Source organism: Pinus tabuliformis, chromosome 1_2 (assembly GCF_031772625.1).
Source record: "Pinus tabuliformis cultivar Carrire ecotype Pingquan chromosome 1_2, CPIR1, whole genome shotgun sequence".
Lineage (NCBI taxonomy): Eukaryota > Viridiplantae > Streptophyta > Pinopsida > Pinales > Pinaceae > Pinus > Pinus tabuliformis.
The window spans coordinates 400,856,241-400,865,653 of NC_142298.1; the positions used below are offsets into that span (position 1 = coordinate 400,856,241).

At 36.1% G+C, this 9,413-nt stretch overlaps 1 long non-coding RNA gene across 1 annotated transcript; it reads right to left on the reverse strand.

Annotated features, from left to right (window-relative positions):
• Positions 1–3,289: 3,289 nt before the first annotated feature.
• Positions 3,290–8,713, reverse strand: LOC149206045 (uncharacterized). Its single transcript, XR_016252522.1, has 2 exons — positions 6,938–8,713; positions 3,290–6,652 (listed from the first exon to the last, which is right to left on the reverse strand). It is a non-coding gene; the product is annotated as an uncharacterized LOC149206045 (long non-coding RNA).
• Positions 8,714–9,413: the final 700 nt, after the last annotated feature.

Sequence of the window (9,413 nt, forward strand, 5' to 3'; positions counted from 1 at the left end):
GTGAATCAACTCCTGAATCTTGAGTCCTATCCGAGTCTCAACTCTCAAGAGTCAAAATATCATCAAAAAATATAATAAATGTATATCATGAGTCATTTAAAAGTCATAAAGTAATCAGTCACTGAGATCCTCTTCCCCTTTTACGGGAATATGGAATGGCTTTGCCTTTTCCTCTGGAGGAAGAAGGCCCTGCCCCTGGGGATACAAATGAACTTAATCGTCCTCTAGAAGCCGATGGAAGAGGTGGCCTCTATCCTATGTTGCTGCTACCCATCCTAGATGATGTCACCTCTAAATGTTTTGGGCACAAGAGAAACTCCAGGGTGGTGGTTTTGAGGCCACTCACATGCATCCTAGTGGGAAGAACTGAGGTCATCTGTCATCCACTCTTCAAGTATGAAGATCTAGTGGGAAGACATGAACGAGCATTTAGAATTTTCCATCCAACACCTCAAATTTACACTTGGCAGCATGCCAGCAAAATTATGAAGGAACAACAGACTAAAGAAGAGATGAGTAACCCTTTTGATTCTCACCAGACAACCCAAAAAATATCCCAGGAGATCAGAATGTCTTCAAGGTGCCTATAGATTCCTAGTGGATGGTAAAGTATGTCCTCATGGGATTCTTGGCATAATAAACAACAACCTAAAGACTCTGCATTAGGATCACCATCAATGAATGCTTCCATTGTCTGAAGGATACCTGCCAACTTCGGCAACACATGCGAGCTTCTTGGAGAAAAATTTGATAGCAGAAGCATGATCTCGAGACAAATAATTACCTGAACTACCTGCTCCAAGAGATAAGGACCAACTGATGTGGAAGATGGAATGAGGGCTCTGCAACGGTTCAAAGCAACCAATCAAGTGACACATTCCCTATGTTTGTTGGACGAAAATGTTGCCAACTCAGTTAAGCATTCTGATATTTCTTTTAGCTGTTTGATTTGGGATAGCCTTAAACTTTGCTTACGAAAACATATATATAGGATTCGGTTTGATGATTAGTTTGCTAGTTTAAAGATTATAGTGGGCTCTATGGGTATGCCCAGTAGTCCTTTCAAAGATTTGAAAATTTTGTTATTTTATTTTGCTCTATAATCAGTAAATATCAAATCCTAAAACTGAATCTATAATATGATCAAGCATGGTAAGGCAGATCTACCTAGTATGGACAAGGATTGAGACTGATGTTGTCAAGCAAAGCTTTTTTTGGCTTTATCATCAAACAATGAAACTTTAATTTTGAGGCAGTGAAGCCAGAATGTGACAATGCACACTGTTGTATGCTAATATAAAAAGTCTTTAATTTACCAAAACAAATAAGGACAAAATATCTAGAAATCCTCCAACCCATCAGGAATGCCCCTGACAAAGTCACAAAATTTCTTTCATGCCTCAACATTCCCCTACCACACTGGTGGATCATGCTAACATCCAAACACCTTAAAATTGTAGAAAAAACACTTTGTCGGCAAAAAACAATTTTGCTGACTTTTTGAGGTGGCCTCTGTCCTATCCGCAGCCTGGGAGGGAGGCCGACTTTTTGGGTCAACTCTCGATTAAATCGAGAGTATAACAATTAAATCGCGATTTTTTCCTTTCTGAAAAAGTCGCCAAAAAGTCAGGGGATTAAATCGTATAGTTGAAAAAATCACATTTTTAGGATTAAATCGCGATTTTTTGCATACTTTTTCCACACTGATCTCAAGTATATAAATCAGAAACTTAAACTAATGAAATCAAACATTAAATAACAAATCAGATTCATTGAAGGAAACATTAATACTTTCTTACGAAAGGTCATTCATTAATATTTCAAACATATGAACCTAATAATTTAATCTAATGAAATTCACAAACATAAAATAAAAGCTTACCAAAACAAAAGTGTACCTACTAGGCAATGGGGATCCTTCCAAGGATTCACAAGCACACCAAAAGAGAAGTCAAATGTAGAGGATCAAAGAAGCTCCATTTTATTCATCATGATTTTCAAAGTACAATGGCTATAAGCTCATATGATCCTAACCAAAACTATTCTAAATTCTATCTAGATTAACATTACTAGATTACAATGAAGGACTAGGTTCTAGGATTCTAAAAATTAAGATTACAAAAAAAATGAATATTACAAATAAAGGAGATAACACTCCTATTTATACAAACGCTATGATAACAAACTCATAAATGTAGACCCACTATTCCCTCCTTTGATCCACATATTTCTCAACCAATGGTGACACGTAACCCTATCCTCCATGACCTCCTCCATGAGGTCCATGATCTTCTCCATGAGGTCCATGATCTCCTCAAATTCGAATTTGAACATAGAGTGCCACATACAGATGTCTTGGAAGCTTCCTTTGTACCTACACATGTCAACAAACTCATTCTAATTGTTAGGTATAAATATATGGATATTATTTTCTAAAGTTTAACCACAAATTTACTTAAAAATACTAAGAATTAATAATGTCTTGGAAAACACGATGGTAACCCATTTAATGATGAAAGTGAAGCTGATGTGGTGACATGGTGGTGGAATAGAGGTGCGAAAATGTGTGAATGGAGTGAAAGTGGATGTATTTTAAGGATAATTCTTAAGCTCAACAGCATTGTTGATTAAATCCATGTGGCGGGCACTAAATCGAGATGGGATAGGGAAGGACATCATTCATGCAAAATACCTGAAAAACCGGAGCATAACTAAGTGGATTAGAGATGGCACGATTGGGAAAAAGTTCGGTTCATTTATATGGTCAAGCTTTCACAAAGTTAAAAATTGGTTCCTTCTACGTCTCTAGTGGCCTTTCAGCAATGGGAACTGCATTCTCATTGGTTTCGAAAATATACTGGGCGTTCCAAATTCTGTCGGTCTCCCGATCGAGATTATCGACCGTTTACATACTAGAGGACTTTTCTATCTGGCATAGGTCATTCAACAGTGGCAGGGCCATTTCCTATTTGGAAGAGGACTATTGAGATTGTGCTGTTTGGATACTAAGTCGAGGTCTGGGATAATTACATCCTGGAACTTATAAGAGCAGATGTGTCTCTAGGAGGGAGGCAATTTCATCACTTGGAGCGGGGTTCTCCATCAGGGATCTGTGGTGGTGGCGGAGACATACAGACATATTCTGACCACAAAACACTCTCTAGATAATACTTGTTGGTTCCAGAAAATATGGAAACCGAAGGTTCCTTTTAAGATGTTCACCTAGTTGGTCTGGAAAGATAAAACACTTACTTGGGAGAATCTTGCGTAAGAGAGGTGTTCATGGACCTGGATGGTGCCTACTATGTCATTCTTCTTTGGAAACTAATCAACATCTTTCCTAGATGAACATTTACAACACAGGTATGGCTCTGGACTTCCTAGAATTTTAATATTCCTTTTCGTACTCACCTCTCTGTTGAACAATGTCTGTGCTGGTGGTTGGAATTGAGTGGCATACTACATCCTATTCCTCTATATCTTTTTCTGGGAAATATGGCGTGGCAGGAACAAATATATTTTTTAAGGCACCTCTATTAACATCCACATAATCTATTCTCACATTGGCACTGGGATGGATGTGCAATAAATTCAAGTGCATAATGACAGAGATTTAAGTGTCTGTCTTATACAACCATGCATTCAGTTTTCAGCAAGGTACTTTGATGGCAAAGCACAGGCCGGAATATGTGGTTGTGTTGCCTGCCTTAGGATTTGTGACATAAAACAATACAAGATACATTGGCATGGTGGCACTGGCACTGGCACTAACATGAGCGTTGAAATTTCGGCACTATAGGGCCTCCTTTGGTTCTCCAAGAAGTTTAATTTGAATACCATTCGCGCATACGGGGATTCCAAGTCCCTCATTGACAATATGTTGGTGAAAAATTACTCCTACTCTTTCTGCCCCACTGCTTGATGGATGTCTCAATCACATTCAAACCCTAAAATCTTCTTTTTGACTGCATCACCTTTCACCATATTTACAGGAAATCAAACACTGTAGCAGATACATCGTCCAAAAAGGGTCTTACCGAGGCTGCGGGTTACATGCACTTTCATTACTTGAAAAATACAAAGTTATTCGGGCTAGCTCCATACAACTCCCATAGTTTCTTTGTTTTCAATGCCCACCATATTTGCTGAGTATTTGAGCACTTAGATCACGGTTTATGTAGTCTCATTATTGGTCAACTTTCTGCACTTCTTTTTGCTTATTTTTAGTTTACATATTTGCTGCATATGAAGCCTTACCTAGACAATACAGAGCTTACATCACTCTGTAGTATGGAGATTATATGTAATATGGAGATTATATGTATTCATAATATTTCTGATAATTGTGCTGGTACTCAATATAAACCAGTAACTTTTTCCTAAAAAAAATACATGTTTAAATGATTATGTCGATGATATGAGAGCATAAATGTGACATGTCTTCACAAAGTTAGCATCACTTATTCGTTTTTCTGAACTTTATTTAAATCAACACCTTTTGCACATAGCAAAAAGAAAAGAAACAGATGTCTAACTTTGCTTCTCTCTAGTAATTTTACGGGTTACAAATTCGTTTTGCTAGATGTATTTGTGAGTGGGTCACAAATTCTTTATTAACTCCTGTGTGGAATGGATATAATATGTGGCATGGAATTAGCCACTTTCTCTATTTCAAGTAGTACTGTAAAACAAGTTTTTTTTTATTAAATATTAATATAATTTTAAGGGTTAATAAAGTTTTTTTTATTAAATATTAATATAATTTTAAGGGTTAATAAACTATTATAAATTTGATGTATAGATTCATTTAAAGTTTAAAAAGTCTTTTTATTTAGTTGGTTTTTATTCTAAAAACTCAAGAAAGAGAAGTAAGGTATAACTTACATTCACATTTAGAGTTATAACTTCCAGTTTTATAAAGGAAATGAAACTGTCTTGAAATGGATTAAGAAATCTACAGTATTCAAAAGAATGTCTTTGTTTTAAATTATTAGGGATTAAGGCCTGTGTAGGAAGTGATAAACATCACTTTGTCATATCATCAATTGATAGTATTTGACACTTTCTAGGAAAGCTATAAAAAAACGCATACCAAGGTGGCAAGGTCATCCCATTACTTTCTAAATGTCTTATTTTTCCATGTCATGACAATCTTTATAACAATTGCCAGGATGATGACTTGATTCTTTGATAAAGAACATGTACCAAGATGGCTTCCAGGAATAAAGTTGCTGATATAACATCATTATTATTGAGCAACCTTGAAATACAAGTCTTGATCATCCAAAACATGGAATACATCTTTAAAACAAAACACAAAACCACTGGCAAAAGGCTACATCTAAGCATTTATCAAAGACTTCCGAATCTAAAAAACTAAGCTTTGATCTATCTTTAACAAAGCTGTGATCTATCCTTAACATAGAAAGAAGGTTAAGGATTCAAAACACGGAATACATCTTTAAAACAAAACACAAAACCACTGGCAAAAGGCTATATCTAAGCATTTATCAAAGACTTCCATATCTAAGAAACTAAGCTTTGATATATCCTTAACAACATAGAAAGAGGGTTAGGAATTCTTTGATTATAGCTTTCTTATACAATAGATAACTAATTCTTTCTTTCACATTAGTCATAAAAATATGTATAAAATAATATTAAAATGATGTTTTTTTTTCCATTTTTAAAATATTTTTTTGTTATTGCGAGGACTCAAAAAAAAAGTATCGAGCTAATAGCTGAAGATGCACTTCCTCAGCAGAAATTTCTGCTGAAGAGCTACAAATATCTAAAACTGCACCACGAGGCCTGGCTGTCAGCTACAAACAAAAACCAGCAGCAGACTGAAAAGTCCGAATTACAGAAAGGACAGCAATAAAAGGCAGCAGTATAACTAAAGCAACCTGCCTGTTACATACAAAAGAACAGTAGCAGACTGAATGTAATACAGTGAAACAATAAAATAAAGATGTACAGGAATAGATACAGAACATAGCAAGGAGATCCAGACTTTCATACATATGTTTTCTGCTGGGACTATAGGCTAATGCCTATTCACGGTTAATGATTTCTTTTTTATAAAGAAGTAATATCACTTGTGATTATCCATGAAGTTGCAAAGGAATGTGAATAAAGTGAGTGTTATAGGAAGACTATATGTAATGGAAGATCTCTCGGAACATTTACCCAACATATATTAAAAGGATAAAATTTGGCAGTTCTATTCGTGGCACTGTCAGACCACTTTTGAGAATCAAACACAGGTAGAAGTGTTCTGCAGGACATTACTGAGAAGAATCCTACAAGTCTCAAAATAGAAGAATATGGAACTTTGCCACGCCAATACGGCAAAATAGCAGTCAAAGGCGCAGCAATTGACTCCAGGGGTGCAAGGAGCATCCCAGGAACAATGTCATGCTTGGAAACCAGGTTTGCCCCCAAATGCTCACGCCCAACTGCTTCAACAAGTCTTTCATCTCTGACCAGAGGGCAACCAAATGTGATACGAAAGGGAGAGATTTTTCTTAACATCTTTCCCAGAACCATAGTGCAGCCAAGGTTGCAACTGCCCCTCCCAAGGAATGATCTACCAAAATAATGGGTTTGAGTTTCCTTGTCTGGAGTTTGTATAAACCTGTAGCTGATCGATCTGTAATATATCAACAAATTTCATTGATACTAACTAAAGAAGTAGACCCTCTTGTGGTTAAATTGACACTATTTTTGACAATTGTAGGTAGAAAAATTAATCTTTTGTTAGGCAATCTGTTTTTTCCATAATATTTAGTTTAAGAGTTCTTGATTATTTATTATTATAATAATAATTTGATTATGTCAAAATGTTTACCTATTTTACATATTAAAATAAGACATTACAACATACAAGAGAGCACTTCTTAGTATAATCATAAATGTAAATAGATGGTATGATTACCTTATCTGAAATAATTATAAAAGGCAAGATAAAACAACATCTCTGAATTTCTGCCCATCTGAGTCACCAACTCTTCGCTTTTCCTGATGCCCACAACTTGTAATGTGTTTATCTTTACCATGTGGTCCATTGATTTCCCTCTCTGAATTTCTGCCCATCTGAGTCACCAACTCTTCGCTTTTCCTGATGCCCACAACTTGTAATGTGTTCATCTTTGTCATGTGGTCCATTTATTTACCTCCTAGCTTGGGGGCAACCACCCAATATTAGTGATTGCAATGAGGCTAGTACATGGAAATTTTCAGGGAGTTTCTGTAATCACTTGCATCCATACAAATATAAGTGTTGCAATGAGTTTAGGAAATAGAAGTCTTTATGGAATTCTTCTAATCGCTCGCAGTTACTCAAAAATAGAGAAAAGGCAGTGGAAGTCATTGCATAACTCAAAGCCCGCAGTAATTCTCAAGAACCAACACCTCCACCTCCAAATTTTTGAGTTGATCAAAACCTTCCGGAAGCTTTTGTAGTGTTTTACCGCCTCTCATGTCCAGCAGTTTTAAACTTTCTAACTGACCAAACCGATCTGGAAGCTTCCCTAAGCTAGCACAACCTCTAAATGAGAGGTTGCAAAACCCACCGGGTAGTTATTTTAGATAATAAAATCTATGTTCACAATCTCCACTGCATTCTGGAATACCTTTAGGCGATCACAACCATTTGATTATAATTTAACAAGGCGAGTTAAGTTTTCTAACCCACCATGATAAATTCAATAATTTCAATGATGAAAGTTTCTCGACACTATCTGGCAGTGCTTTTAATTGAATCTAGCAGTTTGTCCATGGATTTACAAATTGAAAGAGATCGTTCCTGAAAACTATTTACCTGGTCACCCAACTCTTCAGTCAGGTTTTACAACTTTGTCAAGTTGACCAATCTTAGTTTTCTCAAATGTCCGACCTTTGGAAGAGATTTGGAAGGCATGGGAATGTGAACTTCCCACAAATTCCATGACTCTAAAAATGAAGGCATTTGCAAGTTATGTAAGGTTGCTTCTTCGATTACACCCTGCGTTCCTTTGCTGTATCCTGCGTTCCTTTGGGGTTTTGTTTCAATGTTTTAATAACAGTGGCAACATGACTCATTTCTTTTTGGGGTTTTCATTCAATCTTTTAACAACAATGGCAACATAACTCTTTTCCTTTATAACAACCCAAGACTTACCTTTGTTGGTGAAAAGATTGTGAAATCTGAAGTATATGCGGCCACAAAAAGTCCACCAGTAGCAACCCTAACCTGCCCTATATCCTTTACAATTGTCGTAACAGATGTGATCCCTCTTTCTCTCCATGGACTCGGAGGGTTTGAGCATACATTCGACTTTCGTCGATCCAACAAAGATCAGAAGGTTTGCAGAGACATAGAGCCGATCATTCAACCACCAATGTGACTGCAGTACACACTTTATGGAAGAGAAAATGCAGATCTGGACACAGAAAGTTTCAATGGCGCAGCCTTCCTCAGTTTGCTTAATGTCCATAAAAAGCTTGGAATCCATTTGAATGAAAGAAAGGTGGAGCTTGAGATGATTTATGATGACTACCAAGCGCATTCCAATATATTCACTTCATGTTGGAAGCAGTAATGGTCAATGGTCATCTGGAAAGGGGCAGCCATGCCGACTGAGTTCCTCAATGCAAAATGTCTCCAGATTTGCCCTACTCTTCCCAACAGTAGATTCTCCAAGCTCTCTTTTTCTAATGAATAAAGAAAACGCCATGAATAAATGAATAAAGAAAATGCCAATGACCAACATAAGTGGCAACTTGCCTCTAACCCAAGTAGATTGTTGCCACCTAATCATCTCTTATCATTAAACATCTTTTAAACCTGACTTGTATCTCTATCTAAATACCCACCCGCCCCACACTGGCCAACAACCAAAGCGGCTAGTCTACTCTCCAACAAACAAAATATCTCTTTTTATTAAATATATTTCAAACCTGACTTTATGCATTGTAAATGCCCACCACTGGTTGGCCAACCACCAAGGCAGCCTCTCCACTCTCCAGCAAAAAAAAATATTACTCCTTTGGCATGTATAGTAATTTTAAAAACACACAGGTTAATGAAAATGGTATAGAAATGATAAATTCTCTTTTGTATAAGAAATTTTAAGGAGTTGTTTTTAGTGTTTTTTTGGAAGTTTTTATGGTGAGTTTTTCTGGTGTAATTTTTTTAAAATTCTGCAAGAATTTATTGAAATCACAGGTTTGATGGGTAATCATGTGCAATCGAAGTGGATGCAAATTCTTTATTGAATGGTGTGTAGAATAGATATAATATGGTGTTGGTGTATTTTTCTATATTAATGGTATGTTGGTATTTTTTTCTATTTTAATGGTATTGTACAATAATTTAATTTTTTATTTATCTTTTTAAATTAAATATAATTATGTCAAGAGACACTTTACAG